Source organism: Tursiops truncatus, chromosome 12, assembly GCF_011762595.2.
Source record: "Tursiops truncatus isolate mTurTru1 chromosome 12, mTurTru1.mat.Y, whole genome shotgun sequence".
NCBI classification, from domain to species: domain Eukaryota; kingdom Metazoa; phylum Chordata; class Mammalia; order Artiodactyla; family Delphinidae; genus Tursiops; species Tursiops truncatus.
The window spans coordinates 59,539,297-59,557,573 of record NC_047045.1 but is presented as its reverse complement, the minus strand read 5'-3'; the positions used below and the strand labels follow the sequence as shown (position 1 = coordinate 59,557,573).

General features: G+C 38.4%; 2 pseudogenes; both read right to left on the bottom strand.

Moving 5' to 3' along the window:
• The window catches only part of LOC141275665 (small ribosomal subunit protein uS2 pseudogene), a 34,185-nt pseudogene that overhangs the window by 9,747 nt on the left and 6,161 nt on the right, over positions 1-18,277 (bottom strand).
• Positions 1-18,277, bottom strand: part of LOC101321210 (ADP-ribosylhydrolase ARH3 pseudogene) — a 105,097-nt pseudogene that overhangs the window by 80,769 nt on the left and 6,051 nt on the right.

Here is an 18,277-nt window from a genome sequence, read left to right as displayed (position 1 = left end):
TAACTTGGTTCTATACCAGATGAATTAGAATTTCTAATTTCTAAATTATCCATGTTAGGTAGAGATATAATTAAGAAAGTTTTTGTCAATTTGAAAACTCTGGGATGAGGGAAGAGGTTGGAATAAAAGTTAAGACCATTTAAAACCTAAAATAAATGTCTAATTAATTTATGAAAAAGTATGCAGTACACATTATTGCCACAGCCAGTCAGTATGAATACTTAAATGGCAGTTTCTCCAAACTATTATCTTCTGTATTTTTATTTGTGTTTTTGGCCACTTCACTCTCTACAATCAGGAAATCAGTTATAATGTTTAAAAGGATCATACAAACTACATTTCAAAGTTTACTATCTTAAAAATATGACTCCCTTCGGGGAGTTGAATATGGCTTTCTTGGATTCTTGCCTTTATTGATATTTCCTGAGGGCTACATCCATGAGTGAGGTCTTGGAAATCGGGTAACCAACCCATTTTTCATGACACAGTGTAACTCCCTTAGCAACGTGGTGCTAAAACCGGGAAAGTGACATTTCCTCCATTGTCTTTGGCTGTAGCTATGAGTTTCCTTTCGAAGAGACCACAAAGCAGGACCCAGCCAGTTTAATAATCCTGATAGAACCAGCATGAGTGAAAGTTATAAGCACAGACGGAGAAGCTTGGGAAAAGTAAAACGGTAGGGAAGGCAGTCAGCACATGGAGGCAAAGACCATCAGTCACCAGCATCAATTTTCCACTGGTTTATAAACCAGGATATTGGGGAGAGTGGGGTTTGAGAATAGGAGCTGGGAGGAGAGTCGTTTTTAATATACTGTTTTTCCTTTCGGTTCTTCCTTTTAATCCTGTGGTGTTGAAAGCACAGCTTTCTCAAAGACAATCTGACCTATAGTCAACATTATAAATCACTCTCTAACCTCATAAACTGAGGGTCTGCAATGAAGATCTGTAATCAACACTGTAACTCATTCTTCTAACCACATAAGTTAAAAAAAACAGACCCTCTAACATCCTTATGGTCAATTCTAGAAAACAAATACAAAGATAAGGTAGGTGTTTTTTTTTTTTCTCGGAAAACTTTTTATGCATCAACACTACTTGAAGCTATTACTTGTTAGTTCAGGGCTTAATATATTGAACATGGATCCCCACCAACACTTTCTGAAATCAATAAATGTAGGGTACACAGTAATGAGAATACTGTGAACAGCACAGTTAACTATTGGATTACCCCTCAAAATCTAAAACAGAATGAAAATCCTGCTTTTAAAATTCCAATTAATGTAATCAGAGTTTTTCCAGTTAATCTGGAACCATTCCTGGATGTAGCATCATATCAACCTACCAACGTACTAGTAAATTGGCTAATTTCTGCCTACCGCTTATACCAACAAGCATGAATCTGTAGGATAGGATGTAAAAAACTCTAAGATACAGAGCAGCCCAAGCAAGGTGCCAGGCAAGTGCCAAAGACAACAGCTCCGAGTAAGAACATAAATAAGAAAATATATAACAGGACTGTGAAGTAACAGTATGGTTCCAGAGGTAGGAAACTTTTAGTGTCATTCTATTCTATGTGGATCAGAACAACACTAAATGCCTGGATCTGGGTGTTACATCTTTAAATAGACAATACAAAATAAGTGTCTACTGGAGACCAATCAGTTTAGAAACCATTAGCTATGAAGAAAAGTTACACGAACTAATTTTCGTGACAACTTGGCAAAGAAAAGATGGTGATAGACTATGGTGATATATATCAAAAATTGGAAGAGTAGACCAGTCTCTGTAACTTCAGAGAACGCAACCGAGCAGTTTTGCTAATATATTTTACTCCACATAGAGCAAAAACGAAGTGGTAAAAAATAAATAGAGGTGGCTGAGTATTACTACTTCGAGCATCCAAGCAGAGATCGTGTGATCATGTGCCAAGGGGGATGATGAAGAAATTCTTAACTTTTCACCCAGCACTGTGATTTCGTAGATCTCAATGCATGATCCTTTGCCAAACATAACTTTTTATTTAAAATTTTTAGAGATTAAAAAGCCAGAAATCACTTAAAAGTTTAAATCCAGCCTATGACAAGATGCATATCCATCCTTTAATATTCATTAAGTTTATTCTGGGCTTATGATACAGTTCACTGCACATTAGATACTGTTACAACTTATACACTTAAGATAAAATAATAAGGAAAGGCAATAGAGTCAACAGCACTTATATTTTGAAACATGTTGATAACAGCTTAGTAACAATACTTCCTAGCAGGTGGAGACTGTATTGCATGCAGTGTAAAATGAGAAAAAATTTTAAACAGTGGCACAGAATTTGAAGTTGGCAAGACTGATGCTATCACTAACATTGCATAGGAGATTTCCATATGCTATTTCTGCATATAAAAAAGGGTCACAAATTTGCTTAGATTGGACCACACACACAGAGGGATAATTCAAATTCCCTTGCTCTTTATAATCTCTTCTCCATGTCACTAATTAATCCACTTAGTCAACATTTATCTAAACATATGTATGCCCTCACTATCGAAGGGCATCATTTAAATCCATCTCCTTGGACTCCACATGCTTTAAAAGCATTAATGTCCTACTACATCAGGCCGTAATTTTAATAATATTTTCCACTGTATTTAAGGAATTACTTGGTGGAAATGGATTAGAAGTTTCAAAATTAGCATGTTCTTTTTGCATAACTTATTTGCAAAAGCCCCTCTGTCTTGTACTGGTGATTACATTCCCTGCACGTTAGTGAGCGCTCCCAGAGCTGGATGCATGCTGAGGACAACAGCAATCATTAATGTTTATGATCTACATAGCATTCCGTGTTTGTCTCTCATCCTTTTCCCTTGATAATTTTTCTTCATAGCGCTTAGCAACCCTGACCACAGATCTGTATCCCTTACCCAAAACCTTTGGGACCATCTATGCTTCCAAATTTAATTGTTTTAGAATTTTTAGGAAGGCTTTATGGCATACTCCCATCAAGTTTTGTGACAGCTCCTCATAAGCAAACATTAACATTTCTTCAATGCAGTTCACGGGAATTCATACCAAGAGGGATAAACAAAGACTTCATCTTTCCCCAGGTCACGTTCTGCTGCCAGAGAAGTTCAAGTCAGGTCAGGTTTTGCTGCCAACTGAGTTAGGAAATACCTTTCAGTTTGAAGAGCTTTTTGAATTTCAGAATTGCAGATAAAAGATTGTGGACTTGTAAATATTTATCCTTTGTCTATTTTCTGTCCAGATTTAAGAGCTGTGGAGACCTGAATATTTTGTTTATCTTCTTTGTTGTGTTTCCAAAGTCCAGAATAATGACAGACACAAAATCTCAGTAAACAGTTGTTGAATGAATGAATGAATGAATGAATGAGATGGTCTGGCACTAGAGCTCTGCCTAATGGAAGAACTCTATAATGTCTACCAGATCATCTCTTAGGGATTTTAAATAGTAATACACGGAGTGGGATACAGGCCGTGAACTATGCAGAACCTGAGAAACAAGACAAAACAAAACGAAACTACGAATGGAAAGGAAAGGCATTAAGCAAAAGCAGTTAGGCAAGAAAAGATGTAAGCAGAAGCCATGAGGTAGAAAGAGAGAAGGTCCTTCTTTAGTCAGAAGTATTAGAAATAACAGAGATAGTGGAAAAGATGCCAGAGCCCACACAATAGATTCTAAGACTTGGTATCAGTGACACCACACAAAATGTCCATTAACTAAATCGTTGTTTGACTTTGTTTCTTGCAACTTGAAACACCACCTTAGATGAACTATATAACTTCTCTGAGCCTAAATCTTTACCTATTAAATGACGAGTTTGGAGAGAGGATGCCAAAATTTCCTTCCAAACAAAATAATTGTGTACAGCGGTGGTTCTCAAACATTAGTATACAGAATCACTTGGAGGGATTGTTTAAACTCAGATCACTAGACTCCACCCCCAGAGGTTTTTGGTTTGTTTGTTTGTTTTCTTTGGCTGCGCTATACAGCTTGTGGGATCTTAGTTCCCCCACCGGGGATCGAACCAGGCCCCGGCAGCAAAAGCACCGAGTCCTAACCACTGGACTGCCAGGGAATTCCCCAGGGTTTTTGCTGTAAGATGATTTGGGTGGTGCTTGAGAATTTGCCTTCCTCAGAGGAAGGTGATGCTAATACACTGGTTCAGGGACCACAGTTTTGAGGGCTGCTGGTCTACTACACAAGCAGCATTTATTTTACAAAACACATGTAAGCCATTATCCAAATTCTGGTGCCCTCTGCAAATTGTTTGAGTTTGTCCATCTACAAAGCTATGTGCAAGCTTCCCATCCACTCTTGATATTCAATTTGATTTGCAGCCCTGAAATGCGAAAAACAATGACAGAATTTCTTTTCATCGTGACGGCTATTTAACCATAAAGTTAACGTTTTTGAAATTAAATGAAACTGATGTTTAATACTGTCTCACAGACACCCAGAGACAGGCTTGAAAGAAGAGAAATTTCAGTATTTTTATTCCCTTTGGACCTACTTGTGGCAGCTGCTTATTTTCTGGCATTCAGAAATTTTTAACTTCAAATGACACGGCACGGCCAATCTATGTCCGAGTTTAAGGCACAAAGTTGCTCACTTCCCTAGCAAGTTTTTATGAACTGAAAACTTTACAGAATAATTCTGATTACTCTTACCAGTGCAACAAAGAAGCTACACAGCTTGGTGGGTTTTTTTTGGTCAGATCAAAATTATCATTAGAAAAACGGATTTCCAGTGGGGCAGGTTCAAAAGTAAAGTCTCAGAAAATCTAGAGCCACCAAATTAATAGAGTGACTTCTTCGGGCATAATTATACTTCAAAGAAAGTAAATGCTATTACTCGCTTGCAAAGACAAGAAAATAGGTACAGACCGCTGTAAGTGCTCCACAGCTCACTAGAAAACATCTTGGAAAAATCTTTTATTACCAAATGACACCTTGGCAAAGCTATCCACCCTGCTGTCCTGGGGGAGGAAAATGGTGGTGGGGGCAGAGATAACCTGGGGCAGTGTTGTAGCTGACTGATCCATGCACGATTATCACGTACAAATATGGGTGTGACAAAGCATGTAAAAGGCACTCAAAGTGCACGTGTGGGTCACCTGACGCTCTTCCAGAAATGAACAATGGATCCCTGAAGACTGAACTATGCATGGTACCACAGTCAGGAAAAAGAAGATGGAAAAGGAAGGATTAAAAGGTTGACAATGATTTTTTTTTTCTGAAGCCAGTTTATTTTTCTTTGAGCAAAAAGTGTTCTGCCTCAAGGCTGGCATAAAGCAGCCTTTCCAGGAAGCCACATTTATCACACCAAAGAAAAGCACCACGAAGGAGACAGCATGATAAATACCTGGTTTGGGGATCCCAGGATAGTGTGTCCAGAAATGAGGATAAGAATTTATCTCCTTGAAGCCTGGGCTCTAGCTCAAATAATATTCTCAGCAAAATTTGCTTCAAAATACCCAAATCTACTCATTGGTTTAAGACATTAGATATATTAATTACATGATGCTTCATCATATTCTAAAAAAGGTTTATAGAGTTGTCCTCTGATCTAAGACACACATGCAAGTTATTTGTTATGGTGACTGCTTGCTTTGCAGAGTCTCTGCCCTTGATCCAGTCCTATAGATCAATGTCAGGCCAAGTGAGATCTCCAGAAAGGGACAGCATGAACCCTCTCGCCAAGGTTAGGCTTTTGAAGCTAAAAGTTGGTCCCTGACTCTGGGATCAGGCTGACTTGGGTTTGAATTTTATCTCCAAACTGAAAGTTGTATGACCTTAAGTGACTTAACCTCTGGAAGTCTCAATTCCCTCCAGCGTAAAAGGAGGCTAATTATAAATCATGCCTCAAAGGATGTTTGTGAGTGAAAGTGAGGTATGATAATATACACACGTGTTTATGTCTGGCACACAGTAAGTGTTCAATACATATCAGTTACTATTACTATTATTAATACCACTGTTTTTATAATAGAACTTCTCTCAATGACCTTCCATTAACTGATTTGCCAGATTAATTCACCATACTATCCATTCCTCCTGTTAAGCATAAAGACTGATGTCCACAGCACTCTGAATGCTCTCGACAGCAACCTACATCTCGGAAACCTGTACACTGAGTTTTATGCTTAACAAAAGCCACATAAACTTATTGCCAAACTTGATTGTGACCATTGTAATAGTTATTGGAATTTTGTAATTTAATAAATATTATGTAAACTTATAAAGCCTAAGAGCAAAAACAAAGAGTTGTTATCTCTGTGGAAGCTAAGTGAAATGCTTTGGAAAGATAAGTAGAAAAACAATTTCTGCCAAATTAAGTGACAAAACTACAGAAGGTTAGGGGAAAAGATCACAATAATCTAGAAAGTACTGCACGTAGATTGCCTCATATGTATATTTAAGATCATTCTACATTTTAAAGAAATACAAGTGGAAATTGTAAAGAAGGCATTTTGGATGTTGCTTATGAAAGATACTGGAGAGCTCTAATCAGCAGACCAGTATGTCAAGAAAACACTCTGGCCCTACATCAAAAGATGACAATGGAATGTCCGTACATTTTTTTTAAGTTAAAATGTTTGGTGTATGAATATATCATTCCCCCCCCTACCCAGCTGCTATTTTTGAAAGCAAACAATACAACACCAAGAGTGAACTCTAAGGTAAACTATGGACTTTGGGTGATGATGATGTGTCACTATAGGTTCATCAATTAATTGTAACAAATGCATCACTCTGGTGAGGGATGCTGAAAGCAGGGGATGCGATGCATGTGTGTGGGCAGGGAGTATATGGGATATTTATGTCCCTTCCTCTCAGTTTTGCTGTGTACCTAAAACTACTCTTAAAAAAATAAAAGTCTTAAAAAAAAAAGAAAAACGAAAAGTAAATGACCATTGCTGGTCCCAACTGACTTAGATATATCATTATTCAAGTACCTTTACTCACTAAGCCGCTTTTCAGAGTTGTAAATTTAAATACATTAGGGAAAGGGAACTACTTCAGCAAGTAGGTAGGGACTTGTTTTTGTGATTTACCCACACCATATTCAGTCACACAAAATAGCATTTCCTGTAATACATGAGATCCAGGCCAAGAAGTGCTGCCCTGAGGTAGCAAAAGAGGGGCATTTGGAATAGAAGTTTACAAGCGCTGCTCTACTAACTGGCATCCTCAAAACTGTCAGGAGAGCTTTCTAAAAGTACAGATTCCTAAGACCCATGTCCAGTATTTGGAAATCGTAGGTCTGGGGTAGGACCCAGGAAACTGTGGGGTTTTTTTAAGTTTCCTAGATGCTTCTGATGGGTAACCAGGTTTGAGAAAGATTGATGTTGAGCAGTGCTGTCTAACCTAAATATAATGCAAGCCACATTTTCTGGTAGCTACATTTTCCAAAGGATTTTCTAGTAGCCTCATTTAAAAAAGAAAACTTAAGACATTTTATTTAAATCAATAAGCTCAAAATAATTCAACATGTAATCAACATAAAAATTATTAATAAGATATTTTACGTCCTTTTTACTTGTACTAAGTCTTTGAAACCCAGTGTGTGTTTTACACTCAGTGCATCTCAGTTTGGACCAGCCCCACTGCCAGTGCTCAACAGCCACCTAGGGCTACCGGCAGCCACACTGGGAAGAACAGATCCGGGGTGTAAAGCGGTATTCATCTTAGCGATGTACGCTGTCTTGGTGATGGTACTATACTTTGATGGTTCACAACTACTAAGTGATGGAGGAAAGAAGGTGATTAGAAAAGTCAAAAAGGAGAATGAAACAGCATGAAAAATGAAGGATGAATATGACACTTAACTCTTTAACTGGGAGGGTTTTGTACTGTAAGTGAAGGAAGCACACATAAATATTCAAGGAAAAACAAATAAAACTGATGTCTGTGTACGCAAGAAGGGGAAAAGCTGGACAATTCAATTAGACAAGAGTAAAAACTGTCTCCCACACAACTCCAGTTTTTAAGTCCAAAAATAGAATTCCTACGGAACTCATGTTCACCTTTCAGAAACCTGTGCGACAGTAGAGTATGGAATAAATACCTTTATGGAAAAAGTAAACTGCCCAGCATAAAAGTAACTTATAGAAGCATTTCCAAATGTTTTAAGCTGTGCACACACTTTTTCATCTATCACGCTATAATGTTAGTGAAAACACATTTTGGAGGCTGAAATCATAAATCTGAACAAAGAGCTTAACATAGAACTGATGCACATTATCCTTTGGGAATTTAACTAATTTTTTTTTTTTTTTTTTTAAGATTTCAACAGTAAAGTATTCTAACCAGGACTATCACAGCCAAAAATGCTGTAAATCAAACAAAACATTTGTGAAGGAAAGCTCCTTAATTCCTCACCAAACACTTGTATCAATGAAAAAACAATCAGAATAGAACAAATTCCGTGTCAGAGGTTAATGGGGACGTGTGAGGTATCATATTGCAGACTTTCATTATACACTATGTAAAAAATCTATGGGAGCCAAGTGTTTCTTCTGAAGCCTACAACTGCACTCAATTTACGTATGAATTTAACATATGAAATACATTTTTTCATTTTCCTCTTACCTAGTGACTTCAGATGGCTCAAAATCAGCTTTTGGAGCAACCACAGAGGCAATGATAAAGTTCTAACAATTCAATTTAAAACTGAATTCTTTAACATGCCAATTCAAAAATACATAAAATGATGTTCTTGATCCTCCATTTGGAGACACATCTTTTACTCCTTCATCCAATAGAGGCATTGGATTTTCACTGCTCTGCCATCTATACTTTTGCTCAGGTTAGAAGTGGCCAAGGAAACTCAGGATCCAAATTATAAATAAGCAGTAACTTGACAACATGAGCATCTAGTTTGTATATTTATACACCTAAGTCACAATGGCTGTATTATTAACGATTAACAAATGAATAGATTTTTCTGTAACTTCTTTAGGGATAGATCCAAAAGGTGTTTGAAATCACAGCAATTAACTTTTAGCTAAGAAAACAGATATGTATCTCAATGTATCTCTTGGATAGGTTAAATTATTGACTATTAATTGACTATTTTCAATTAACAGATTCAATCAAGACAGCAGTTAAATAAGAAAAACATTACACTGATAACAAGTGTTAATTTATTAATATGCTGTAGTTTATGCTCATTTTTCAGTAGATTTTTATTCATTCAACTAGTGCTTGCATTTTTAATATGCAAAGCCCTTTGTTAGGTGCTGTACTAAGTTAAAATTATAATAAAGAACAATTTGTTCTTTTTAATTTAAAAAAAATTTTTGTACTTATTTATGGCATGCGAAATCTCAGTTCCCCAACCAGGGATTGAACCCGTGCCCCCTGCAGTGGAAGCCAAGAGTCTTAAATCACTGGACCACCAGGAAAGTTCCATAATAAAGAACCATTTGTTCTTTATGTCCAGTCTATGAGCACTGCGCATACTCGCAAATACAAACACAAGACCAACACACACATATTTGAAAAACTATACCTACTGATCCCCTAAGTGCCCAGCCTGCTGCTGTCCCTATCACAGGTGAATATGAGATTTTCTCCTGAATTTCCCTCTAACTTTGTAGAACTGATATAAAATTGCTTCCCAAGTTCTGCAGCATCTCAGGTTTTTTTTTTTTTTTTCCCCTTCTGTTTATTTTAGGTTCCTCTGGCCATGTAAGTGCCTCTCATTTATCCTCCGCAGATGGCTTCTCCTTTAGAGCTATTCTGACACAGGTGAACTGGTGGTGGCCTGTTTGTTACTCCTATTTACAAATCAATATCATGCAATCATAGGACATGCTAAATAAATGTAACAATGAAGGAGATATTAAGGTTGGACAGCGTAGATGCCAAAGAACTAGAAAAAGTGAGTTATTATCACCTTTCTGTGAACATTTGACTGGCTGGAGCTTGATATTGAGAAAAAGGCAACATCGGTCTATCAACTTCTCCAAAATGTATCCTAATTCCTGTTCCTACCTTTGTGATGATCAGCATGGATTTGGACCATGTGACATCTGGCTGCTCTATTTTCTATGTGAAGGGGTAAGAGATGACCACATGTTGACTGTATCTTGAAGGTAAAAACAGGATACTCTGACAGAACCGAATGTGGAGTATACAGGACAGAGAGGAGGCAAGCTTGACTCCCAAGCTTTTATCTTGAGCAATTAAGAGGATAAAGTTGTGATTTCCTGCAATGGGGAGGAATCAGGAGCAGAGTAAGTTTTTTGAGGAAATATCAGAAGTTTGATTAAAGAAGCCTGTTACATATTCAAGTAGAGATGTCAAGTGAGCAGTTGGGTAAATGCTTTTGGAGTTCAAGGGAAAGGTCTGTGACCGAGATATAAATTGGAAGCCCTCCACATCTATATGGATGAGACCACCAAGAGAGTGGGTGGATAAGAAGAGATCCAGGGAATGAAAGCTGAGTTCTCCAAGACTGGGTCAGAGACAGGATGAAGAATTAGTAATGCAGACCAAGAAGGAAGAGCCAATGAAGTAGCAAAAAACAGAAGACCAGAAAGTACTTCAGAGGAGGGAGTGGTCAACTGTCAAATGTCACTGAAAAAAAGTTAAGGACTGAGAATTGACCATTAAGTTTAACAGCATGTAATTCACCAGTGCCCTTGACAAGAGACATTTCAGGGGAATTTTGAGTGATTACCCGATTGGAGTGGTTTTAAGATGAACTGTGGAAGCAGTACTGAAGACGGAGAGTATAGACAACTCTTGTGGGTAGTTTTGCTGTAAATGGGAATTGAGAAATGGGGACAGTATCTGAAGGGGATGTGGGATCACATGCTTTTTGCCCATTCACTCTGTCACTCTCCTCTCACCTCAAATCTTCATCACCGCCTCCCCTCATGCTGATTCTAGCTGGTAACTTTGCTTTCTTATTTCAATGAGAGAAAACAGAAACAATCAGGAAGAATTACACCAAGTTGCCACCACAATTTCTAACCTCCTACCTGCATCCATATTCAATACGAAACTAGTTGGTTTGGTTGTGTGCTGTTCTGTGATGGTGTTTAGCTATGTGGGTGCAGGGATGGACCAGAACTATTGTATTATCCAGGGTTGGGGTTTTGCTAGGGGAGAATGAAGAGTGCTGGGGACAAGAACAAAACAATTATAACTGATACATTATTTTTGATTCCTAAAAATATAAGAACTGTCCTACTGTCAAAGCCAGGGCCCTGCCAGTTTAATAGAATGACTCAATCTTGGCAGAAATGCCATAAGATGGCAGCAGCTCACATTAGCTTTAAAGTTCAGATTTCTTAAAACCCACAGCTTCCCTCAACTATTCCTTCTACATCTTGCCTCTACACTTAACCAAACTTACTCTTTTCAGCCCATATCACCTCTTGGAGTAACATGTTATCTACTCAATATGTAAAGTAGCTGTTTAATTTCTTTTCTAAATTAGCTGAAATTAAAGACTGTGTTTGTTAATCTGTACCATACATATTCCCTATCATAGTATTCAGTTGTCATCTTTCCAGGATCCTTGGCGGTGCTCACATCCCTAATACATAAAATATACAGTTCATATTCACGTCCTCATTTTTTTAAGCACTATTTGAACAAAACATCTTATTAGGCATTAGGGAAAGCACATAAGAAGAGTGTTTCCTACCTTCAAGAAACTCAAGTATGCAATCTATAAGCTAACATGGGCAGTGCAAATGGGCAACCAGAATGAAGGGCAGGGAAAGAATGATTATCTGACCTCGTTGCTCCAAGACCTAAATTGTAGTTGAAAGAAAGCACAAAGGACCCAAAATCAAAGAGCTTTCAAGTAAGAAGACCTAGATTTTCAAAATACTTAAACTCATTTTGTTTCTTAGGTAAAAAACAACAACAAAGAGATTCTAACAGAATTAAAATGAACACATTGTGTTAAACATAGAGTATGTTAGCATAGTGCAAAAGTTTCCTGTTCGGGAAATACTGTTCAGGATAAAAGCTCCAAACGGCCACAACCAATGCTCTTAAATGAACATGCTATCTATGGAGGCACAAAGCCACAGTTGAGAGCTGAAGCCAAGAACAGGAGTCTGAACAGACATAAACTCCCACTGGGCAGAACAGTTTTCTATAATCTTTCTAAATAATCTTTAGACCAGCTTCGATGAATCCCGTAGGATTGGGACCCTAATAAAGTCCATGGCCTATGAAAGCTATTTATAAAACTTTTCTGAGAAGGTTACACATACATATTGTCTCAAGCACTGTGTAACAAAAAGTTATAACCTATTCCTTAGGGGATACCTGAGTTTTTAACAGATCTTAAAGCTATCTTTATGTAGGTTAGGGATTTGGAAGGAAAAAGTAGTCTGATTATACTTGCTGTATGTATTTAAATCTGCTGTGCTAATTCTATTATCACCATAATAACCACCATCATTTATGTTCTGGACAGTGGACTAAGCACTTTACACATTATCTCAGTTAATCTTCACAAAAACAAGAAAACTCTAAGACGGTATTAGTATTCCTATTTTAGAGAAAAAGAATTGGGATTTAAATAAGCTAAATAGGGCTTCCCTGGTGGCGCAATGGTTAAGAATCCACCTGTCAATGCAGGGGACATGGATTCAAGCCCTGGTCCAGGACGATCCCATATGCCACGGAGCAACTAAGCTGTTCACCACAACTACTGAGCCTGTGCTCTAGAGCCCACAAGCCACAACTACTGAACCCACGTGCCACAGCTACTGAAGCCTGTGTGCCTAGAGCCTGTGCTCCACAACAAGAGAAGCCAATGCAATGAGAAGCCTGTGCACCTCGACAAAGAGTAGCCCCCGCTCGCTGCAACTAGAGAAAGCCCGCACACAGCAACGAAGACCCAACGCAGCCAATAATAAATAAATAAAATAAATTCAAAAATAAATAAATAAGCTAAATGACTTTTCTAGGGTCTCACAATCACTAACTGGCAAAGCCAGGATTCACACCCAAGGACTCCACCCACTCACCTGACTATAAAGCCAGTGTGGGCCGAACAACCACTACAACGTATGTGTCTCCGTGTGTGTGTGTGTGTGTGTGTGCGCGCGCGCACGTGTGTGCACCACTGCCATCCCCTTTTCAAGGGGATTGGTACAGGCACTATAACAACCTTTAGTAACCAATCTGATGCCCAGCAGTCGGCCCTACAGACACACCAAAAACCTGTCAAATCCCATTTTGAAGTCCTTAGTATGTCAAAAGGGATGAAAATTAGTACCAGTGTCTTTGTTCACAATTATTTAATGAGACCCAGCATACTGAAAAAAGGTGAAATGGGTTTTAACATTAGATATTCCCTCCCTACTACGTATGGAGGCCAGGATAAACCTCTGACTGCATTGTGATTCAACATCTATGGTTTTCACTCATTCAAATTCACACTCAAGTCATTATTTCTGATGTAGTAACCCTGCCAGGGATATAAGCCACCAAGCGGTAGATGAAATTTCAGGTTCACCTTTGGATCTCTGCTGAATCCATAAGTGCTGTATTATGCATTTGTTAGCCAAGGATTTTAACGGAAAGTGAGCATATTAAAAATGTTCTGTTCAGTGCACAAAAGTCAAATTTATGCCATTACAAAAGGGTTGCTTTCTCAAATTGGTGGGGTGTGGGAAGAAACAGCAAGCATTGCCCAAAGCAGATTATATTCAGACATGAGGAAATTAAAGCTCAAAAGTTAATGCAAATGAGCAACAGAGATCCATATTTTAGAGGTCAGATTTTCGGAAATTATCTCCTAAACGAGATTTCTAAGAATATAGAATTTTTAAGTGAAAGTTGAGGCTGGAATGCAACTCGTCAATTTAAAATAATCCTTTGAATCTTTTCTTTCCTAACCAGGGTAAAGACATAACATAAGCAGCAAGAAAACTTTCATATTTAGGCCTTCATTTTCTCCTCTTTTTTCTTAAAGCCAATACATGTTGATTCTCCAGGAACTTTTCCAATAGCTGGTTAAATTTCCTGAAGGAAGCTAAGAAAGAATACAAGTTCTTTATACACATGCGTAAATTTATTTACACACACACACACACACACACACACACATATTCCAGCAAAATATATCCAGGTTGCACACTGCAGGTTTGTACTCCCTGGAGGCTGCCTCCTCAAGGAGAGGTACAAACTGGATGTTAAACAGAAGCTGAGGTCTTAAGACCTTGAGATCCATGGATTTACCAATCTAACCTTTTCTCTCCTGCACTAATACTACAACAAAACAGACAGTAGCAGTTCAGGTGCATATATGTACTTTTACTGACCTGAGATCTGGTTACTTATTATTATTAAAATTGGTTCAGAAATTTGAGAAGAAATAAGGAAGATGAGTGTCTAGTATTATTAGAAAATTACTACTCCATAAAAAAAATAGAGATCAGAAAACCCACAGCTGTAGAGCCAAGTTCTTTGTTAGGCATGTACAGCTTTCTAAATCCCATAAAAATCTCAACATCTGACCCATTTCATTTTTACAAGGGAAGGGGCTATTACTCTGGAAAATACGCGTAAAACTCCGCAGCATTCAGAGGCATTAAACAGTTTTACTTCACATTTGTTTCCTGTGTATCCTGCTTGATAGACACACTGCAGCACCTGCTGCTATAACTCTGCTCTTCATCAGCTCCCAGCCTTCTCTGTTCAGAAAGACTGGTTTGCACTGCTTTTCCAACAGCTGAGGTTATGCTGCCCTCTCCTGTTCACTGCACAGAATGTACTGAAATGACGCTCAAAAGGAATGCAAAGTGGTGTTGGATAAAACTAACAACTAGAGATTGTTCACTCTTTATTATAAAGGTTTTTTAAGCCAGTAAATCAAAACCAATTTTAATCAAGATGGCAATGCCATAGTAATTTTAAATTTGGTTTTAGATAGAAGCTATTCCAGAGAATTTCTGAAGTCTTTATTTAAACATTAAACTGGTAGTTGACTTTTCTGAATATTGTTTTCATATTACCTAAATTGTAATGATCTATTTTGTACAATAAAATATTTTAAAACATTAAAATAAAACATTTTAAACATATAAAAATAAAACATTTTAAAACATTAAAAATAACATATGTTAAATTTTAATATTAGCTAAAGAATTCTCAGGAAATCGATTTCTCTCCAATGAATCCAAATTTAGAAACACTCAAAAAGAAGCAAGTAAGGGCTTCCCTGTTGGCGCAGTGGTTAAGAATCCGCCTGCCAATGCAGGGGACATGGATTCGAGCCCTGGTCCGGGAAGATCCCACATGCCGCAGAGCAACTAAGCCCGTGCACAACTACTGAGCCCACGTGCCACAACTACTGAAGCCTAGGAGCCCTAGAGCCCGTGCTCTGCAACTAGAAGCCACCACAATGAGAAGCCTGGGCATAACAATTAAGAGTAGCCCCTGTTCACCGCAACTAGAGAAAGCCCGCACACACCAATGAAGACCCAACACAGCCAAAAATAAATTTGGTTAATTTTTTTTTTTAAAAAGCAAGTAAGTGGATGAGAAAAGCTAACAACAGAAATTAGTCTTCCTTTGGAATTTTACCGAAGCACACATACAAGAAAATAAAGGAAGTTTTCAAAAGGTTCTTTTCATCTCTAAATTTCAGAATCTGAAAACATACCCACCAGAATTCCGTATCTCCAAAAAGTAGTTTTTCTTCTGCTCTCAGAATCAACTATAAATCAGTAACACTGGCGTGTTAATGCAATTGTCTCCCCAGATTTTTGTGGACAGGAACTGCACTGTAGTCTAGGATGAGAATCTGCATCTTATGCTCATTCATCTTAAAGAGATCTTTAAGAAGCAGGTTCTTCTCTGCCAACACTATAGAATGGATACCTAATCCAGGATTATTTTTAAGGCCAATTCCCCTACCAACCAACTATAGATAACGATACTCCTTTAAAGTTATTTATAACTGCTTCTGAAAATTAACATTAATTTATTAACTTTAATGGCAAGGCAAAGAACTAGCTGCAATCTTTTGTAAAATACACTCATTATTCACTTTGAGACAGGTTTTCTTCAAATCACGTTCTTATGGACAAATGCCTCCCCTCGTCTTCCCTTCTCTTTTAAGACACACCCTCGGATCTGCTAGTTCACCTGTGTATTAGGGGCCCAACAAGGGTTCCGTGGTAGATCCCTAGTTCTGGAGACTTCATCGCTCTACATCACTGTTGGTGGCCTAAATTAATGGGACAAGTACAGATCAGGAAACACTGCACAAACTCAAAGTGCACAGTGCAAATGACCTGTGGGAGATGATGCTTGTGTATTCTGGCTTTGTATAAACATTCTTCCACATCTGTACACACCTCTTGTGGAAACCAATATATTGCCCTTGTTAGCTTATTTTTCATGCACTAAAAAGTGTCTCTGGGGCTTCCCTGATGGGGGTCCGCCTGCCGATGCAGGGGGTGTGAGTTCGTGCCCCAGTCCGGTCCGGGAAGATCCCAGGTGCCGCGGAGCGGCTGGGCCCGTGAGCCATGGCCGCTGGGCCTGCGCGTCCGGAGCCTGTGCTCCGCAGCGGGAGGAGCCACGGCTGTGAGAGGCCCGCGTAACTCAAAAAAAAAAAAAAGTGTTTCTGGACTCATAGTACGTTTGTTTAAGTCCTCATCCCTGATATTCTTCACCAATACACCCATATCAATTTACAAAGTCTATTCCTTCCACATATATTAAAGATAGAATATTTTAATCTTCAACAAAATGACAAATCCTATAATCAGTTTACCCACATGTCCAAGTCTGCTTGGAGCATATCCTGGGATGTGGAGGCTCTGTCTTCTCAGCCGGAAAATGAGGGAACCAAATGAGATCATTTTTCAGGTCCTTCCAACTGAAAAATTCAGATTCTAACTGCAAGTAGAGTCTGCAATGCGAGACTCATCACTTCAGGCCTAAACTCCCGGCCCAATTCTCTCTGGGCAAGAGAGAGCATCTTCTCCAGAAATACAGCAAGAAAGTAGCAAGGCCACATTTTGGTCAGGCCACAGTTACTTCTAGAAAATAACACAACCAGTAATGATACTACTAACTCTAGAAAGTAATTTACCACAATCATCATTAATGATTACTTTAGATGACAGTATTAAAGAATATCACTTGTGTTATTAAGTAGAAGACGAATCATTTGTTTTAATTCCCTAAATTTTGTATCATTTAGCAATAAACTAAGTTTGAGAGGTAATCATGTAGATATTATAGAAACATACTTTTTTTTTTACACAGAGCCCAGAATTACATAAGAGCCCCTTCCTGGTAGGGCCTCTTCAAAGGACTAAAATCAAACATGAAGCAGGTTGGGCTTCCCTGGCAGCGCAGTGATTAAGAATACACCTGCCAATGCAGGGGACACAGGCTCGAGCCCTGGTCCGGGAAGATCCCACATGCCACGGAGCAACTAAGCCCGTGCGCCACAACTACTGAACCTGTACTCTAGAGCCTGCAAGCCACAATTACTGAAGCCCACTCGCCTAGAGCCCGTGCTCTGCAACAGAAGCCACCGCAATGAGAAGCCCACACTCACTGCAACGAGAAAGCCCGTGTACAGCAACAAAGACCCAACACAGCCAAAAATTAATTTTTTTAAAAAAACAGAAAACAAAAAACACGAAGCACGTTGAGGGACAGGGGCGTGGGTTCGATCCCTTGTCAGGGAAGTTCTCCATGCCCCGTGGTGCGGACAAAAACGAAACCAAAAACATGAAGCAGTTTGGGAATCGCATAGGAGAGCAAAATGTTAAAAGAAACAGCTGTATTTCTTTGCACAACTGTTTACCTTTCATTATCAAAGTATCAAAGCAAAAATCAAGGAATCAGAATTATAGGGTTAAAGGAACAGTTTACATGCTCTTCCACTCAACGCTACATAGGGGTTCTGTTTTTGTTACATATTGTTTATATGTTGGGGAGATTTTGCTTTGGTTGTTTATTTTCTAGTCTACATAAAGCAATATAAATCTTATTAAATATATCTTCTCCCTTAAATAAGAGTTTGCATCTATTATCCAAACTGGCTGTTAATTTCTAAATGTGAATGCCTTACTAGGAAGACAAGAGTTAAACTGTATAGGTAGGGTAAAATATTTTACTTTGCTGCTGAGAAAAAATTTCAACACACAAGTACAAGTCTGGGGACTGGCAATGATTACGAGCACTTTCACTTGATTAATATACCATTTCAGTTGAGACTCACCAAAGAAAATAACTACTGGGGTTCTACCCAATGCAATAA